The sequence below is a fragment of the Cupressus sempervirens genome, chromosome 9 (assembly GCF_028749045.1).
Source record: "Cupressus sempervirens isolate cs-2001-9-10 chromosome 9, ASM2874904v1, whole genome shotgun sequence".
Classification (NCBI taxonomy): Eukaryota; Viridiplantae; Streptophyta; class Pinopsida; order Cupressales; family Cupressaceae; genus Cupressus; species Cupressus sempervirens.
In genome coordinates this window covers 546484618-546506430 of record NC_143126.1, presented here as the reverse complement: position 1 = coordinate 546506430, position 21813 = coordinate 546484618, and the positions used below count along the sequence as shown (strand labels likewise).

Below are 21813 nucleotides of genomic sequence, written 5' to 3'. Positions count from 1 at the left end.
AAATCTAAAGAATAGTGGCTCACAATCTAAAGAATGATGTCTCATCTTGTCTTTGGCTAAGGTCCAACTCATTAGAGTATCCAGGTATTGATTCCTTTTGTAAAAACTAAAATTTGGATTTTGTTTTTAGTAATATCTCAACACAACACTTTTTTTTTTATCAATATGATATTGAGAGTTTAATTTAAGATTGTATTATATACCACTAAAACTTTTAAAATATAAAGAGTGGTGGCTCACCTTATCTTGAGCTAAGGTCCAACTCATTGACCTATCCATATTGATTCTCTTTGTGAAAAAAGTAAAAGTTGGATTTTGTTTGATTGGTGTTTCAAAACAATTAATTTTTATTTTATCAACATAATGATTTTGAGAAATAAATTTAGTATTGCATCTTAAAAAATTTGTAGAGTGGTGGTTCATCCTATCTTGAGTTAAGATACAACTCATTCTACTTAGGCATTGATTCCATTTTTATATTTTGTTTTTAGTGTTCTTTCAAAATAATAAAATTTTAAACATAAAAAAATCTCTAGAGTGGTGGTTTGACAAGGGCTAAGATCCAACCCCTTACACTATCTAAGTATTGATTAAAAAAAAAATTAAATTTGAACTTTATTTGTAATAATGTTTCAAAACAACTAATTTATTTAATCAATATAATTTTGAGAGATGAATTTAAATTTGTACTTTACACCATTAACTAAACATGATTTTTTTTAAAGAATGGTGGCTCATTTTGTCTTGAACTAAGATCAACTTATTGAGCTACTTCTAAGAAAGGAACATTTACATAATGGTTTTAGTATCTGAAAACAACTATTCTATTGAGTTTTGATTTTAGTACAACTTCAAAGTATATAGGGAGACGATTTAGTAACCACCCACGTTCTAATGACCTATAGTCTGGGTAGTCTCCCCTGGAATGGCTTAGACGTCACACACTAAGCTTAATTCCTAGAACAAAAGTGTTAAATAGTCGGAATTGACTCATTTTTCCCAAGCTTAATTCTTCCCTTAGTGCCTAATGTTTAAGAGGGTGGCTGTCTTCCCTAACTCAAATCATAGATATTGAAAAAAAAATCTAATTTCCTACCTAATCTATAAAATAAGGGTAAGGGAATAGATTCCCCGATTTGAACAGCCTGGAATGGGGGAGGAGTTCCACCCGAATGACATAAAAGCTAATTCCTCTCGGCCTGAATTCAGTTCAATTCAATTCAATGGCGATGATGAAATGGGTGGGCGATGGATCTGATGCTGTAAAGCCAATTCCTTTAACACTGTTGACGGGATTGCTGCTCTTTTCGATTGTAATCCTCATAAATAGAAAGAGAAGATTTGGGGGAAAAATCCCACCTGGTAGTTTTGGATGGCCCTTCCTTGGAGAAACAATGGAGTTTCTGAAATGGCTGAGAGAAGGAGATCCTTGTGGGTTTTTCGACTGCCGGGTACAAAAATATGGCGAGATCTTCACAACCCATCTGATCGGCCATCCCCCTGTGACTTTCTGCAGTGCAGAGGGGAATCGATTTCTGTTCAGCAATGAGAACAAATTGGTGCAAAATTCGTGGCCCTCCTCGGTGGGAAAACTGTTCGAAAAGTCTCTGATAAATGCCGTGGGAGAAGATGCAAGCAGGGTGAAGGGAATGCTGATGACATTTTTGAGGGCTGAAGCTCTGCAGAAATTTACAAGTCGGGTGGATTCGATCGCGAGACGTCATCTGGATCAGCACTGGTTGGGAAAAGAGGAAGTCACCGTTCTTCCTCTCATGAAAATCTATACTTTCACTCTTGCTTGTCAGTTGTTTGCAAGTATTGAAGATGGCCCCGCCTTTGCCGAATTTTACCACAATTTCAAGCAGCTTGCTCAGGGGGTACTTCAGGTAGGTAACCCAGATTAGCTTAATTTATTATATTTTATCTTGAAAGCCGCATCTACATAGTTTATTGGAAGTAGGTAAGATCAACCAAACTGCTGATATTTTCTATTAAGATCTAGGGGAAATGAGTCAGTTGGCGCCCATGTACTTATTGCCGCCAGGTCGGCCGCCCATGTATGTATTGCCGCTATGTCCAAACCCTCAATTATCACACTAACTTCCCCCCCCAATTACTGCGCTAGCGTTCCCCCCAATTACTGTCATAGAAAGGTACTAATAGCGGAACACACATGCACTAATAGTTCATTTTTTTCCTGGTTATGATTGGTTCATTTGTGCAAAAAGTACTATAGCGGCTATTGGGGGTCTTCATGACCGGTATTAGGGGAACGTTTCAAAATGACACTTTTAGACCACCCCACACTCTACGAGTTCTACAGAAAGCTCCAAAAATACGGGAAAGCCGAAAGGTTAGCTTTAAGCTCTTCACCTACCTATGGAGGTTCACTGAAAAAATCAGCAAATTTCGATATACAAAACTTTAGGTTTTTTTACAGAGATTTTTATCGTCTATACAGTTAATTGAAAGGACATTTTTTTTATTGATAGAAAATGTTTCAATGTATCAATAAAAAAGTGATGGCTTCAAAATAATTATTTATCTATAGATCTGTTCACAAACACAACAAAACCTATAAATCAAGAAGGAACAATCCAAAAATTGTACGTCTATATAGAGCTATGTTTAGGGTAGTAAAACATTTTCTTAAAGCCCACTAATTCAACTTTAAGACCTTTTTAATGGAGGCAAAGACAAATATAAGAATAAATAGATAGATGAAGAAAGATACATGGAGATATATAGATGACTATGTAGAGCAATAGAGAGATCAAGAGGGAGACAAGGGAAAGATTGATAGAGAGGAGTACAAAAATGGAGATATATGAATGATTATGTTGAGCAATAGAGAGATCAAGAAGGAGACAAGGAAAAGATTGATAGAGAGGAGTACAAAAATAGAAAGGAAGTGATGAGAGATATACGAGACATATTGGGAAAGATAAAAAGTAAAAGAGAAACATGTCTTCTTTCTCACTTTTTTATGTTTACACTTTTCATCATCTTTGAGAGTTAAATTATATGATGCCATTATTGTATTTGCCCTAAGCATTCACCAATGATTATATTGTTTCGAACCATTGATTTGTTAATACAATATATTTTAACTATGAATAAAATTACATTAATAAAATTATATAATGATATAAATAAATCTATTAGCAACTCATATATCACAACAAATCTTATTATATTTTGAACAATATTATAATATATTAACATTATATATTCTAAAATATTTATTATATTAAACATATAATCTATTCATAATATAAATAAATATTACAATATAAAATATATTATTAGAATCTATATGTAATATATTAATATAATTTTATATTTTAATACAATTTTATGTTTTTCTAAAATATAATTTATAACGACAAATACTATTTTCCTATGAATACTTACTTTACTCTAGTTTGACATAGAATCTTATAACTAGCTATATATACCTCTATATATATTACGCCGAGAGTAATCGTTCTCGAGGCGCCTATTTTTATTTAATCCCAAAGTTATTTTAATCGAAGTTGGGATTAATGAAAATAAAAATAGGCGCCTCGAGAACGATTACTCTCGGCGTAATATATATAGAGGTATATATAGCTAGTGGCAGTCGCGGCGCAATAGGAAAAATATTTACTTTTTATTTTTTATTTTGATAAGGTTACTATAAAATTGTTAATTAATTTTTAATTAGAGTTGTATGAAGTTAGTATAAAATTATGCTTCAAAATATTTTTAAAAATTTAATATGAGTTTAATATAGATTAAAAATATATTTTTTATTTTTGGGATATTGTAATGTAAAATGTTATAGTCATACATAGATATATGGTTAGGGACAAAGTTACCATTATAGTTAATGTTAACCTTAGGGATAGAATTAGGGTTAGGGTTAGCATTAGAGTTAGGGTTGGAGTTAGGGTTAGGGTTTGAGCTATGGTTAAGGTTAGGGATAGAGTTATGGTTATGGTTATTGTTAGAGTTATGGTTATGGTTTAGATTAGAGTTATGTTTATGGTTAAGGTTAGGGTTAATGTTATGGTCATGGTTAAGGTTAGGGTTAGAGTTATGGTTATGGTTATGATTAGGGTTAGTGTTAGGGTTATAGTAAGGCTAACGTTAGAGTTATGCTCATGGTTAAGGCTAGGGTTAGAGTTATGCTTATAGTTAGGGTTAGGGATAGGATTAGAGTCCAATTATGGTAGAGTTAGAATTAGGGTTAGAGTTAGGTGTAGAGTTATGTTTATGGTTAAGGTTAGGGTTAGAGTAATGCTCATGGTTAAGGTTAGGGTTACGGTTAAGGTTTGAGTCAAATATTATTTTAAATTTAATATAAGGAGTTTAATTTAGATAAAAATATATATTTTATTTTTGGGATATTGTAATGTAAAATGTTATAGTCATACGTAGATATATGGTTAGGGACAAAGTTAGGGTAAGGGTTTGAGCTAGGGTTAAGGTTAGGGTTAGGGTTAGATTCTAATTATGGTAGAGTTAGATTTATGGTTAGAGTTAGGGGTAGGGTTAAGGTTAGTGTTAGGATTAGAATTAGGGTTAAGATTAGGATTAGAGTTAGGGTTAGGATTAGGGTTATAGATAGGGTCAGGGTTAGGGTTAGGGTAAGGTTCTAGGTTAGGGTTAGGGCTAGGGTCAGGTTTAGGGTTAGAGTATGAGTTAGGGTTAGAGTTTGAGTTAGGGTTAGGGTTATAGTTTGAGTTAGTGGTAGACAGAGCATTATAATTTGGGTTAGGATTAGGGTTAGGTTTAGGGTTTGAGTTTGAGTTATGGTTAGAGTTAGGGTTAGAGCTAGAGCTAGAGTTAGAGTTAGGGTTAGAATTAGGGTTAGTTTTAGGGTTTGAGTTACCAATAGAGTTAATTTTACAGTTGGGTTAATGTTAGAGTTAGGGTTAGGGTTAGAGTTTTGAGTCAAGGTTAGAGTTAGAGTTAGGGTTTGGGTTAAAATTAAAATCCAATTATGGTAGAGTTAGATTTACCGTTAGAGTTATGGGTAGGGGTAGGGTTACGCTTACAGTTAGGGTTAGAGTTAGATTTAGGGTTAGGGTTAGGGTTAGGGTTAGGTTTATATTTAGAGTTAGGGTTATATATAGAGAGAGTTATATTAATGTTAAGGTTAGGGTAAGGGGATTGAGTCAGGGTTAAGGTTAGAGTTAGGGTTAGGGTTAGGGTTTCAGTTAGGATTAAAGTTAGGGTTAGGGTTAGAGTCTAATTATGGTAGAGTTAGATTTACAGAAAGAGTTAGATTTAGGGTTAGAGTTAGGGGTAGGGTTAGGGTTAGGGTTAGGGTTAGAGATAGGGGTAGACAAAGGGTTAGGCTTAGGCTTAGAGTTAGGGTTAGGGTCAAGGTTAGGGTTAGGTTTAGGGTTAGAATATGAGTTACGGTTAGAGTTTGAGGTATAGTTAGGGCTATAGTTTGAGTTAGGGGTAGACAGAGTATTAGAATCCTAGCTACGATTAGGGTTAGGTTTTGGGTTACGGTTATGGTTAGGGTTAAGGTTAGAGTTAGGTTTAGGGTTATAGTTATAGTTAGGGTTAAAGTCCAATTATGGTAGAGTTAGAATCAGGGTTACAGTTAGTGGTAGGGATAGGGTTACAATTATAGTTAGGGTTAGGGTTAGGGTTAGAGTTAGAGGAAGGGTTATATTTAGAAGTTTTCTTATGGTCACAGTTATAGTTAGGAGGGGAGTAAGGGTTGGGATTTTAGATTATATTTATTATTATATAAGGTGCCCTATATAATAATATGTATATTCCCACGCTCATGGATAAGGTTAGGGAAAGAAGTAGGACTGTGGTTATTAGTGTTACATTTAGAATTTCATTTAGGAGGGCATTGTGTGCTATTTTTTCCCCCTATTCGACCCATCACTGATGTCTGATCTGAGAGACCTTAAATGGGATAGGTTCTTTACAGAGGGTTAACATCGCTAAAGTTGGCAGCTAACATTTTGTGTTGGCTCGATTTCTTCATTGACCACGATGGATCATTTTTTCTTGGTCGGGTTGATTCATGCTGCGAGATTCGATAACTCTTATTTCTTCGCGAGCTATCTTCCCATCTTCCCAAAAGTGCAAGATGTTGCCATGCATTCCCATTCTAATGTTTCTTTATATGCTAGTGTCTTCGAAACACTCTAAAGCCTAGAATTGCACAAGATGCTGCCATGCATCTCCATTCTGATGCATCTTCATGCTACATTGTTTCTTCAATTCTCTGAAGCCCAAAATTGCATCATGCTACCACGCATTGCCTTTCCAACATTTCCTCACTCCACAATGCTTTCATGAGTCTTTAAGACCCAAAATTGTGCCACATGGAGGGGGTTCACACCTTTTGTGCTATCTGCTTCGTTTGTTGGGAGGAATCTCTTCACTACATCTTAGTCATCCATTGGAAATAAAGCCAATCTTGATCGACGAATGTGACTTAATCCTTCATTGGGAGGAGTTTCCTCATTGCATCTCAGTCATCCTTTTTGAGGGGAGAATCTACATTGACGGTTGCGACTTAATCCTTCATTGGTGAGGATTCACGATGCATCTATGCCGTCTATTTCGAGAGGAAGACCTTCATCGATGACCATCATTCATTTTTGGGGAAACCAAATTCCCCCTTGGGATCAACCTTGCATTTTTTGTGGGAGGTTAAGACATCATGTTATCTCTTTACATAGTTTTTTGCCAGCGACATGAATGTCTTTCCTCTTCTTTCCATGAGTCTCCATTCTAGCGCCTCCTTAAGCTGCATTGTTTCTGCAATGCTCTAAAGCCCAAAATTGCATCATGCTACTACATGTCACCTTTATGACATTTCCTCACTCTGTAGTGCTTTCGCAAGGCTCCAAGACCCAAAATTGTGCCATGTAGCGGGGGTCCCCACCTTTCGTGCTATGGTTACAATTTAGATTTTAGGGTTATGGTTAGAATCAAGGTCAATTCTAGAGTTTATAGAATATTTAGAGTTAAGATTAGGGATTAAATATACATGAGGGTTAGCATTGGGTTGTATGATAATTACAGTTAGGATTATAGTTAGATATATCATTTAGATTAGGTTTTAGTCAGGGTTTAATTAGACTTAAGATTAGGGTGAGGATCAAGGTGAAGTCTATATTAGGGTTCATATCATGGTAGGATTGAAACTAATGTTAGGGTTAACATTGAAATTATGATTAGGGGTAAGGTGAAGATTTATATTTGGTCATGATTGTGGTTTGTGCTAGGATTAGTGTCTAAGCTATGATTAATTTTATAATTGTACCTTTAGGGTTAGGGTTTTGTTTAAGTTTATGATTATGGTTACAACTATGGTTTATGGTTCAAGTTTAAAGTTGGGAATGTGATTAGGATCAAGGATTAGTAAATTTTTTAAGAGTTCGGTTATAGGTTTACACCATGATTAGGACCTTGGGACTGGATTTAGAGTTTAATATCATGGTTATCCATATAGGTAGGTTTAGGATTTTGATCAATATTTTGGAGTTTTTTTTTACATTATGGTTAAGGGTTAGATTTTACGGTTAGGACTATAACCAATATTAGTGTGTAGGTTTTTGGTTTAGATTATGGTTTGGACTGAGATTTTCGTTATATCAATAGGGATATGTTTTAGTGCTATAATTATAGTTTAATGTTGGATTATAGTTATATTGTACATCATTGTTGGGGCTAGGGCTAAGGTAGGGGTTGTTGTTAGGGTTAACTAAGGATGACAATTAGGATGGTTTATCTTTTCAAGTAGAAAAAAAAACTCATATTGATTCAAAAACAAAGAAATTATACTTCGAAAATATTTTTCTATGTCATAATAGATTCATTTATTTTAATTATTGTATTAGTTAATTAGTTGTTTGATGTTTCAAAGTAAACATGGCTTATTTTATTTAAATTTAAATAATATTATTGTTTTGAATTGAATTTAGCTTAATTGTTAATGATCATATTTATATTTCTAATATTAACTCCAATTTGATCAAAGACCAAATATATTTTTGGTATTTTTGTAAACGAACTTGCTTAACACTTCCCTATTTCAAAGTTAATAAAATATCATTTCTATTGTCTTAGATTTGAGAGTAAGTATATTAAATAAGTAATAATAAATGAACATTATGATTAATATATTTCTAAAATAAAAATATATTACTTAAAAACTTGTTTACTTTAAATGAATAAAGTACTCATTTACTTGTAAATTTTAAAAATAGAAATTAATCTACATATATATAAAATATTTATTCTTTTTCCTATTTGCATACAAATTAATTAAAATCTAAACTTTAAACTACATAAATTTTTTTTAAAATATATATCCATCAATAAATAGTTTAGAATAAAGTAAAATCTAAAAATTAGACACATATAGAATCTTTTAAATTTCTATATACATGTTTTTCTAATTTATTTCTACAAACATGCAACTGATATTTATATTATCCATTTTTTTCCATTCTAAAAAAATCTAGATGTAAATAGAATTTTTTTAGATGCATGCAATCTTTCTAATTTTTTCTACATACATATATTAACATTTCTATTTTATATTTTGTTTTTACATTATGGTTATTTCAATCAAAATATGTAGATGTAAATAGAATTCTTTTCAAAAAAATTTATTTAAATTTAAATAACATTATTGTTTTGAACTGAATTTAGCTTAATTGTTAATGATCATATTTATATTTCTAATATTAACTCCAATTTGATCAAAGACCAAATATATTTTTGGTATTTTTGTAAACGAACTTGCTTAACACTTCCCTATTTCAAAGTTAATAAAATATCATTTCTATTGTCTTAGATTTGAGAGTAAGTATATTAAATAAGTAATAATAAATGAACATTATGATTAATTTATTTCTAAAATAAAAATATATTACTTAATAACTTGTTTACTTAAAATGAATAAAGTACTCATTTACTTGTAAATTTTAAAAATAGAAATTAATCTACATATATATAAAATATTTATTCTTTTTCCTATTTGCATACAAATTAATTAAAATCTAAACTTTAAACTACATAAATATTTTAAAAATATATATCCATCAATAATTAGTTTAGAATAAAGTAAAATCTAAAAATTAGACACATATAGAATCTTTTTAATTTCTAGATACATGTTTTTCTAATTTATTTCTACAAACATGCAACTGATATTTCTATTATCCATTTTTTTCCATTCTAAAAAAATCTAGATGTAAATAGAATTTTTTTAGATGCATGCAATCTTTCTAATTTTTTCTACATACATATATTAACATTTCTATTTTATATTTTGTTTTTACATTATGGTTATTTCAATCAAAATATGTAGATGTAAATAGAATTCTTTTCAATAAATCTAGATGTATATAGAATTTTTTTAATTTTTTACATACATAAAATCTTTCTAATTTTTTTCTACATACATAAAAGAATAATTTCTATTTTCTATTTTTAAAAAAAAGCTATCATAAAGATTGATAAAAAAATTGATTGCATATGCATTCTTTAGTTTGTGCACTAAATGCACAAAATAAATTGTATAGATTAAAACTTCCCGTGCTGGGCATGGGAATATACAATAGAAATATCAGTTACCAAGAATAGTCGGCCATAAGCAATCAAATCTTAAACTCTACAAAATTTCTTACAAGCAATCTTTGTTCTATCTTCGGCTGAAAAGGAAAAAAAGAATTTCAGATCTGAGATTGTTTAGATTGCCCTATTCGATTCAAAAAGCCATGGAAGTCACCACAATTACATCTCCAAGAGGCCTAATGTGCCTTGATTCAGTACCCACATGCTTATCTCCATGAAAAACTCTGCACAGGTCCTCCAGTGGCCTCAATTTCGGTCATATGAACATAATTCTAAATCTAAATGAAATTAATTAAAATTGAAATATAAATCAAAGTAGAATATTATAACTAATTTTGAATTTCAATTTACTTCTACATCTAAATCTAAATGAAAATGTAAATAAAAAATAGAAATCTCACCTGCAAAAATGTTACTCCAAAACTTCAATTTACTCCTATTCAAAAACTCCAATCTAATCCTCCAATAACCTCCACCTCTTCCTTCCTGCAAAAACATAAAATGAAAATGAAATGAGGAGCCTTGGTTTTATAACTTCTGAGAGGCTCCTCATATCCCCCAACAGATGTCTCTTCACATTCCATGAATTTGTTTCAAATTTTCCCACTCCCCGCAAAAAAAAAGCATGAATGTGCATGCAAAATTATATTTAACAAAAAAAAAAAATCATATTGAAATTATTTCGCCCCTATTTTTTCGGGCCCTATTTTTTCGGGTCCTACTTTTTCGGGCCCTACTTTTTCGAGCCTATTATTTCGGCCTCCATTTGGCTTCCTATTATTTCGGCCAGCTATTATTTCGGGAATTCTTTTTTAATATTTAATTTGGAAGTTTGTAACTGCTCCCAATTCTTTTTTATTGACAAGGAATCTTGGCATATTCTCGTGCTGGGCATTTGTGCTGCCATTGTATAGAACGCCTCTCGGCGTAATTATGTAAGTATTATTTCATATATATGTTCTTTAACGTTGATACATTGTATGGTTAAATCCATAAAATGTTGCACCATTCAAAAGAACTTTATATATTAATACTCCGATTTTAAAATTATATAATATTATATTTAATTATATTTATTTAATTATATTTATACATTTTGTACAAATTTTATTAATAAAATTATTAATTTCATTAATTAAAATATTAAATAGAGATTAATTAATTTTTATTATTAGTAAACATTTTAACTATGATAACTAATATTATTTTAATGTATACATTATTCTATAATATTTAATAAAATGTAGAGATTGAAGGAGATGGCATAATTATAATAAATGATATAAGAAAGATCTCTCATTAGTTGGAGATTGGACTCAATTTTATCTAGAGCACTCTCGCAATGTCATACCTTTGACAAGATCGCAATCAATTATATGTAGTGGGAGGGAAATCAAAGAGATGATGAATTAGCTAATATAGGTATAGAAGAAGGTTAAACACAAGAAGTTGAAATTTCAATATAGGGACTCCATTGGATTAGGGATGGTTTACATTTTTTATAATTTCTATCATAGTTTACATTTTATTATCCTAGGGAAGATTCAAGGGTCTTTCTTTAGCTTTTACCCACTGCCTACATCTTGCATAGCAAGATAAGATGATTATATAGATATATTTGTTGTGGAAGATGGTGTTGGAGCCTAGGAAGATGAGTTTGAGATGAATTTGGAGGTTCTGTAACAAACCACTAATCATGTTGCTTAAGACCTATATTCTCAGCCAAGGAATGACCACTCTTCTCTATTAGATATATCATTTGATGATTTAGGTGTATATTTTTATTTTGTTTAAGGAAATATTTTTACACTTTACATTTTGTTTTTATGCCCTTTTGGTATTTATGTTTCGTGACTTTTAGAGTTTTATTCTTAACATAAAGTGCAAGATGTAGTGCTTAAATTATATACACATCCTGATCATAGATAGAAGAAGGAAAGGACAAGGAATGACCTAGGGTGGAAAAAATTATCTAGATTTATCTATAAACTTTATGATGTATCAAGACTTATGTCATTTATTTATCAAAATTAAAAAATTAAAAAAGTAAATATTTAATAAAATTAATATAATCTTATTATAAATAATAATAATTTTATAATTCTAAGTAAAATTTTAATGAATTATAAGATAGTATTAAATATTATTAATAATAATCAATAATTTAAATACTATCTGGTTGGAGGGCCCTTTAGGTTGAACAGCATGGATGGATATCCATAATGATGTTCTCAGTTAGTTGATGTTTCTCTCTCTTGCATATTTGCTCTGATGCACAGTTGATATTTCCTTTCCGTGGGGTGGCTTGGTCCCTCTGTTGTTATTCGCTGTGACTGTTCCGTATTTTTTTATTTTTTTATTTTTTACTCTGATCCCCTTATTTCTAATAGAAAAAAAAAAATTTTAAATGCAATATAATCATATTATATTAGAAATAAAAAAGTTATGAAAACAAATCATTAATTTCTTTTTCTAACTATTTCTTTTTGTTAAGAAATCTCATACGGATTATAATTTGTTATCTATGTAGCGTATGTAGGCAAACAAGACGACTATGTGATATATAATTTAATTAAATCTATTAGATTTTATGATTCAATTATGTTGTGATACTCTCTTAAGATGATGTGGTATTTGAATAGTTCTACTTAGGATTTATGTAAAAAGACTAAGAATAAATCAAATTTAATTAATGTTTTCTAATCTATTTTTTGCTTCTCTTATATGAATTGTATTGATCTCTTATACACATTGTCATTATATACAAAGTCTATCAATATAAAAAATAATTAATAAATGTATATTAATAATTAAAATGAAGATAATATTTTTAATTAATAAATAATTATAATAAATGAGACATTTTAAGTAGTGCATGAACAATAGTTAATTACTAGGAGTAAAAGGGGGTGTCTATTGGAATATGATATTTATTTATAGACTTTAAGTTATCACTGTTATCATAAGATCTCATATCAACTTAGGGCATGGATATTTTGACTAATAGGTTATTATTGATTGAGATTTTTTTGGAAATTATATTAATTTTTAGTGATTTAAAAATTAATACTAGTAATCTAAAAATAACATATGATGTCAACATGATACTATATAATAACTTTTGGGTTGGTATTGTTTTTGTTAATTTTGTCATTTTGGGAGGATGGGCAATCACAATCATTTATGCTATGTCAACTCATTAATTTTAGTGGTGTATTAATAAGGCAAACAAAATGGTCTTGTGATATACAATTTAATTAAATCAATTAGATTTTATGATTCAATTATGTTATGATACTCTCTGAGGATGATGTGGTATTTTTATAGTCTTATTTAGTATTTATATAAAAATACCAAGAATAAATCAAATTTAATTTATGTTTTTCTTATATTAATTGTATTGATCTCTTATACACCTTGTCATCATTATATAGAAAGTCTATCAACATAAAAAATAAAAAATATCTATATATTAACAATTAAAAATGACTGTGGAGGTTTGTCATAAGGGCAGTTATATCCTACATTACACTCAACACAAGGTTTGACAAGATTCAAACCCACCATTTTGTTATCCTAAACCATTTCAAGTATGGAACAGAAATTTCCATCCCCTTCTACCTATTTTTCTTTGCAAATAAGAGTATTATGGATTTTAAGAAGAAAGTGTATGCTAATCTTGCCTTCCATGAGGGTTTGTTATTACTCATATATGAGCATTTTAAAGCTCAAACTCGTGGAAAGGCTGTTTCCCAAAAGGCAGATTCTTTTGAGGAGACAGAGAGCTCTTACCTCCCTTTAGATATGGAGGATAGTGCTGGTCTGCACTCAGATGACAAAGAGGAGGTGGCTAAAATCATGAAGGATATGGGTAGGAAGAAGAAAATGAAGCCAGGGAAAGGAATAAAGAGAAAGATAAAGTAGGAGGAAAACTTGGAGGAGGAATATAATGATGAAATATAAAGAGGGGATGGACACGAATAAGGAGGGCAATGTGAGAGAGGAGGGCACTAGCAAGGCTTAGTTATGCTAGAAGGATGACAACTCGGTCAAAAGGAAAGGGGTGGTGCAAAGGATGCTAAGAAGGAACTTGGTAAGGGTAAGGAGAACACTATTGAAGCTCTGGAAGAGAGAAAAGAGGAAGAGGGCTCAACTAAAACCATTGTTACTCTTGATGCAAAGGGAAGAAAAACTACATGGAGGAATTTTCATGCTAGCACTGCAAAAATGGGTCTGGTTAGAGAACATATCCACCCGGAGGTTTTGAAGGAAAGGGATGGACAAAATTTAGTTGGAAGAGCTCATTGACCCGACTTTGGTGATTCTTAGCGAGAATGTGCGGGAAATGGGATGAACCTCCTTAACAATGCCCGCAATAGTTTGGTGGACAATTTTTGGTCCATTAAATGGATCTTTGATGAAATTAAAGAGATTAAGTTTAGGATGTAGGGGCAGGAAAGGTTGGAAGGGGGGACGGGAATGTCGGGATTAGCAAGCTAGATGCAAGGGTTTTCGAGATTGAAAAAAGAGTGGAAAGGATGGAGAGCTCTCTACATAGCTCGGTTAACCAGAGCCTCAACATAATAAAAGGTCTTAATGATAACATCATTCAGCTGCACACGATGGAAGAAAGAAAAAAGGGGAAGGAGGAAAAGGACAAAGAGAAAACTAGGGCAACTGATGAGGATGATTCTTTGCAAGGTGAGGGGTTGAGAAAAAGGAGAGTGGAAAAGAGGAAGAGGGAAGAGGAAGTCTCTCTGAATGATAGCCAATTGAAGACTGACTAGGTTGAGGCCATGGGAGAGCTAGAGCTCAAGAAAGCAGAGTTGGCTAAAGAATTGGTGCCCTAATCGTTGCTCTTGGTTTTTTGTCTATACCCTAGCTTTTGGCCACATGTTTTTTGTTTATGTCTGATGGCCAAGTATGTCCTGTTGTTTTTTTTGTTGCTTGGTTGCTAGACCTGAACTTTTAGTAGTATTTTGTAGTTAACTAGTGGGTTTCAAGAACCCCTGTAAAAAACCTGTTTTACTTAATAAAAAATAATTAAAAATGAATATAACAATTTTAATTAATAAATAACTATAATAAATGAGACATTTTAGGCATAACATAAACAATAGTTAATTGCTAGTAGTACAAGGGGGTGACTATTGGAATATGATTTTTATTTATAGGCTTTTAGTTATAATTTGTATCATAAGATTGCGCATCAACTTAGGGGAAGGATATCTTGACTAATAAGTTATTGTTTATTGAGATATTTTTGTGAAATTATACTCATTTTTTAATGGAGGGTGCTTGCCTTAATACCATAAACATACAATAGAAACAAATAAATAACAACAATTTGTGAGATCAAAATATGGGCTTCTTATTACCATCGCAAATGTGAAATTACAAAATTTTGACATATAATATGCAAACCCACATGGGTGCCTTCCTTACAATAATTTGCAAGATAGAGCTGCAAACTATAACCTAGAGTTGTCTTAGAAAATCTATGGGCCTTTCTTATATAGACAATTTTAAATTGTTTGAGAAGTTTCTAGACATCAAATCCTAACCCCTAAGGCCGACCAACCCTAAAATTACATATAGATTCGACCCAATACAATTGTGACATTTATTTTCAAATTTACAATTGGCCCAACTTCAGAAGGTCATAACTTGCTAACCATTGACCTAATTGACTATTATAATCCCATTCTAGAATCCTCAACTTTTGATCTACAAGGCTTTACTTATGCAAGCTCCAGTCGACCTCATTTCAAAGCCCATCTGGAGCCTCTAAGGCCTTCAAAATCGAGCCTAAAGTTTTTATACCAAATTTTCACACAAAAAATATGTAATAACTCCAGGGATACTCATGATATGACATTGGGCCTCAAATGACAAGCTAATATATCCACAATGAACCTCCACCTCTAAAATAAGACATTCCAAGCTCATATGACTAACTTACTAAATAGCAAGCCTCCACAAAAAACAACTTGACAGTGAGATAACCTTTATCCAAGAAACAAAAAGGAAATATTTTTGGGTGATGCAAAATTGATGCTACACCCAGGACACCCTTGCATCAAACACCAGGGTAATTTGAGAAGTGACCCTATCATGTCTCAAGTGTTTCAATGAAAACCAAAATGGTCAACCTCCTTCGTTGCTAGCCATGATGAATCTTCTAATAGCCCCCCTTTCCATTTGACAAGATACTCTTCATAGGTTTTGTTCCCTATATTTCTGCCAACATGACTGTTCAGTATCTCCTCAATCTCTTTTGTAGCTAAAGTAGTCGCTGGAATACTCCACTGCACTTCTATAACCTCATCTCCATCAGCTCTTTTATAATATTGTATTAGACCTGAAATGTTAAATATTGGTGAAATATTTAATTCATTAGGAAACTCTACTTTGTAGGCATTTCTAGAATTGTCCTTTTTTAACATTATGCATGGTCTAAACTTTTTCATTTTTAGCTTATTATATGTACCCACTAAAAAAGTCTCATTCCTCAAATGAACCATGAATTCATCTTCAATATGAAATTCCTTATACTCATATGCCTTAGCCTTACTATGTATTCATCCTTGTAATTTTCTTCCTTACCTCCTTATGGATGCTCTTCAAATGTTCAACAAAATCCTTTTCTTTAGTACTACTTATCTTTCTTTTATCCAACTATCTCAATTCAAAATAATTTCAAGGACTTCTCCCATATACAATATGGAATGGTGATTTACTAGTACTCATATTGATAGAATTATTATACATGCAAATTCTATCTATGGTAGAATCAGATTCCATCCTTTTGACTTATCTTCAACCAAACATCTTAGCAAGTTTTGCAAACTCTTATTCACAACTTTTGTTCATCCATCAATCTATGGATGATGTGATGAGCCGAACTTCAAATCCGTCTTCAATTTCTTCCACAGTGTATGCTAGAAATACCCAAAAAACTTGGTATCTCAATCTGAAACTTGATGTTGTTGACCAAGTTGATGAAAGGATAAAGTAAATTGAGAAGAGATGCATTATGATGATTAAGCAAAGGAAGTGCTAAGTGGATATGTGAAGTGTGTAACTCAGCCAGTAAGAGATCATAGGACAAAGATTAAGTGAAACATAGATCTGATCAAGCAAGGTGTAGTACAAAACCTAACATATCATTTCATTGTTACTTTCTTACCATTTTAGTAGAAAAATATCTCAATTGAATGGACCTAATAGTCTTTTGAAATCCTATATGGTAACATTCAATAATAATGTTCATAAGTCCTTTAGAGCAGGCCATTCTTTAGAAATAATAATGAGTGACAAGGTCTAGATGATCTTTGGTGTAAATCTTCTAACAAGATCATGTTAAAAATGTGTATGTAACTTTAAAGAATGTTGGCTCCTAATAGAGCTCACTTCTTAAGAGTAAAAATGATTGAGTTGTCATTTCCTAGGAGTTTTTTCCCTTTACATGGTTTCCACATTAAATACTTAAGTCAAAATGTGTGAATGCTTATTGTGTTGCATATTTATTTCATGTTAATTGTTTAATGTTATAAATTTGTATAAGATGGATGATTATTTTGATACTCATTATAGTAAGGAATATTAAGTTGATAGTGTGATGCAAAGTTTATATTAGTTTGAATTGTGATGCTAGATCTGGTTACCAAGTTAATGATCTAAATGTTTAACAAGTTCTTAGTTAGTGAAAAGTGTTTTAAGGCTTGTAGGATATTTGGTGATAACTAATTCACCAATGCCCCACCTTGCTACCCTCTCTTCTTTGAAAAAAGTTGGTCATTTGATTTCTCTTCATAATTCTTTGGAGAGGTTTGGACTCAAACCTCTTTAATTATTGTTTTGATTATCCCTCTATTGTAAGTTGTTTGTTTCTTTAGCGCCTTTTGGATTTTAGGTTCATTTTTTTGTTGATTCTAGTTTTGTGTTGTTGTTTCCTTTTCTTCATGCACACGATTTTGGAGTCTTTTGAAAGCATTCTCTAGTTTATAGCTCTCATAAAAGGCATTTTCCTAATATATATCAAAGGACAACTAGTCTCATGACATAATTCATGTTGTAAGCACCATTTAATTCAAATATTCTCTAATATATATATAAAAGAAAATAAATTTGCCTAATGGTTATGAAATATTTATATCACTCAAATAACAAACCATATCTAGATATCTAACCATAGTGTTTGAAGCACCTAAAATATTTCATTTAGTGTACAATTAAATTAATTATTTAAATATTATATTCACTATATTTCAACTTTTAGTTAAATAAAAATTACAATTAAATGTAACAATTTAGGTTTTGCATGGACCTTTCCTGGTAGTTAGAATTTTTGAGTGACTATTAGGGCATCTATGCATAAGTATTGATAATTTTTGAATGACTACCATAATATTTGTGCATAAGTATTGACAAATCTTAAGGTGGTTCTAGTGCACAATTATTAGTACATCTTTAAATAAGTATCAAGTAACACTTTGAAATGGCCACTTTCTAACCCTTGCATAGAATAATAGATCTCATAATGTGTGTTGTTAGTACCTAGAAGCTAGAATAATAGATCCCACAATATATGTTGTTAGTACTCAAAAGCTACAAAAATGTATGTTGTGGTGACCCAGAAGCTAGAATAACAAGTAGACATAGTTAAATTGTATTCATAAACAATTTAAAAAATCATCAAAATTGTATGCCCAGTATGAAAATATTCTTGAGCTTTCATCCCAACAATTGATGTTGTGCTTTTAAAAGCTAGCGTGTTTGGTTGAGCTTGCATCAAAATATTGATGTTCTTCTCTTTAAAGGTAGTGTGTTCGACCAACTTTGGTGGTTGTTAAGAGAAATGGAATTTCTTATCATCTTTCCAAAACCTTTGAGGATTACATATATAGCTTGTGAGGAATCACTTTGGTTCACTAGTAAAAGTAATATTTCTTTGAGAAAATAGTCATTTGGTTTTAATGATGTTCAAGAACTTCAATGAGGTTTCTATTTGTCTTAGACTTCCAAAATATTTTCTTGAATTTTGAAATTTAAGATGAAGAGATAATATGAAATAATCCATTTTTTTATCAACTTTATTAGTAATTTCACAAAATATATGCAATGTTTGATTTCTTCCTAAACTTTGAGTGAACATTGATTTTGATGGTGCTTTCTAATGTTATAAAGCTATGTTCCAAATTTACAATTTTTCCCTATTGTGATTGTTGTGTTCCAATATCACAATTTTCCCTTCTTGTCATAAAGTTGTGTTCCAAACTTGTATTTGGGATCAATGAATCCTAATGAGTTATCCTAACAAATTTGTCTTATTGTCATAAAGATGAATGCCTCTGTAATTCATGTGGAGACTTTAGATAGGAACACCACAATCAACTATAAATATTTCATTTCTTCTGTCAAGCTTGGGAAAGAGGCTAAAAATTTAACAAAAATGCTTAAATTGTTTAAAATGTTTGAGGGCCTTTCTTAGAAAACTAGATGATTGTGACATTTTAATCTTCACAAGTCATAGATACAAATTGAATTTTAAAAGTTCATGAATTCATATGAAACACATCTTCATTTCTTCATTTATTTTTAATGCAAGGAAGTACTAGATGAAATTAAATTTCCATAGTTCTTGAATTCATATGATAGGCCAAACTTCGACACCCCTTGATAAGTCTTTGGGGAGGTTTGGTTGAAATTTTAGTTTATCATTGTTATGTCTATCTTTCTAATGTAAGCAGTTTCTTGTTAAGTAGCAGATATTCTCCACAAGTCAAACTATTATATTGCTATTCTGTGTTGGTTTTTAGCCAAACTCATTGACCCGTGTTTCATGAGTAGTGGTTCACATGAACATATCTCTTATGAGAACATGAATGGAACACTTAGCACTCATTGGATCTAGGTGATACTCATGGGGGTAAACCTTTTGTATTTTAGACCATTTTTATTACTTAGTTCTAATTTTATGTTATAACTACTTTTTTATGCTCACCCTTATCACACAGTAAGGAAATAATCAAGCTTGAAAAATGGAAGCCAACTTTGACTAGTTAACACTTTTAGTCTAAAAATTAATTGACTTTTTTCATATTTTGAAGGTACCCATTGATTTTCTCAGAACAAGGTACCACAAAGCTAGAATTGCATCTGGTGCTCTTCAACACCAAATTGCTCAGATTATTGAAGAAAGGAGAATTGAATTGAGGAGCAGAAGAGCTTCAGCTGAGCAAGATCTTCTATCTTTTCTTCTATGTAATAAAGTTGATGAGGAAGAAAGGGGTTTGACAAACGGCGAGATCAAGGACAACATAATTTTGCTGCTATATGCAGGACATGATACCAGCAGCTCTGCCCTAACATTGCTCTTCAAATTCTTGGCTGAAAACCCAGATTATGATCAAGTTTTGCAAGGTATTTTCACTTTGGTTTTTGTTCTTAATTTTTGAACACTTACCATTCTCTTCTATTATAAGTTGGTATAAAATTGGCATTGGCTATTCTCCAGAATGCATCAAAAGGCAATTTTTTTTTATTTTTTATTTTTTTTTAGAGCTCCAAAAATATAGTGAAAATTTCTCAAATTTTTTGTTGTTTTAGATTACAAAAGATGCAATCTATCATGAAGAACAAATTCTAAAAATTTCAAGAAAATTTATTGTGTTTTCAATTTTTTGAATTTTGGTCAAAAGTTCATTTTGTCTGGAGGATAACCGCGTCCTTTAAAATTGGATATAATTGTTTTGGTATTTAATAGGTTAAAATATTTGGAATTCAACGAAACATAAGAGTTAAATCCCAAAGGTTAAACTAACTTTATTTGGGTTCCCTGCATTTGAACATTCTTGGTTTGTTGGACAAAAGCAAATTAAATGCCAAATTGTACCAATTAGAAGCATTGCAATGAAAAGGTCTCAAACATAAGGATTTTCACATTTTCTTCACTTAGTAAAAGCATCCACAACTTCAATTAGAATGATATGATAGTTTTCTTTGCTAAGCAGTCAGTTTTTGCATGGTTATTTAAATACTTCTTAATATACACCTATAATCCTTGGAAGAGATATAATATAAAGGATATATATTTGATTTCATGCAGAACAAATGGAGGTCGCAAGTTCAAAGAAAGGAGAACTTTTAGAGTGGAAGGATCTTCAAAGAATGAAGTACACATGGAGAGTTGTGTAGGAAACGCTTAGAATGGTTCCTCCTACACATGGATCCTTTCGTAAAGCTATTACAGATTTTACATATATGGGATTCATTATTCCTGAAGGATGGAAGGTACATCTTTTTTATATATAAGTTAACTTTTCACCATAAGTTTGTAAAATTTTTTTTAATGAGAAACTAATGAATGACTAATTGGTAACCTTAAATGTTGTGTAGGCATATTGGACAACAAATGCAACCCACTTCAATTCTAAGTATTTTATTGATCCAAAGAAATTTGATCCATCTAGATTTGAAGGAATGGGTCCTACTCCTTATACATTTGTTCCTTTTGGAGGTGGACTAAGAATGTGTCCAGGGAGTGAGTTTGCTCGAGTGGAAATATTAGTCTTCTTACATAATGCATTAAAGAATTTTAGATGGAACCTAATAGATCCTAATGAGAAAATAACCTTAGATCCTATGCCTTTTCCCATAAAAGGATTACCAATCAAACTTATCCCCCATCTCAAATAATGAAAAATATTTTATTTAGCCTCATTATAGATTAGAAGATCTTATTTACATGAATTGAATCTGGTGGAATACCAATAATGGTACTGGATTTTCTATCCCCCATCTAGAATTCATCTAATTATTTTTCATGTCATTTTAAAATATCTATGTATAAAATAATAAAAAACTTGTATAATCATGCATTGAATTTTCATTGTGAAATTCAATACATAACTCTTCAGAGTCTATAAATGACTTTTAATATATTTATTCATCCAAGTTTGAGTAGCATTTCTTACTCCATTTAAGAAATGATGATATTGGAAGAGCTTTCATAATGTAAAAAATGAATAATTTGTGGCAGATCTTTAGAGACAGAAATAATTTAGTAGTGTTGTACTTTAAAAATTAAAGATTTTTCTTATGATTCATTGATGTATTTTTTTAGGGTCTGTAATAAGAGATTTGATGTATTTATTAAGACATTACACTTTTTATAATAATTTCAAATGAATTTATATA

At 31.2% G+C, this 21813-nt stretch overlaps 1 pseudogene across 1 annotated transcript; it reads left to right on the top strand.

Moving 5' to 3' along the window:
- The first annotated feature begins 1105 nt into the window (after window positions 1-1105).
- Window positions 1106-21582, top strand: LOC149539803 (cytochrome P450 716B2-like; annotated as a pseudogene). The gene is made up of 4 exons (XR_016356304.1): window positions 1106-1886; window positions 19725-20037; window positions 20723-20907; window positions 21013-21582. The product of XR_016356304.1 is annotated as a cytochrome P450 716B2-like (transcript).
- Window positions 21583-21813: the final 231 nt, after the last annotated feature.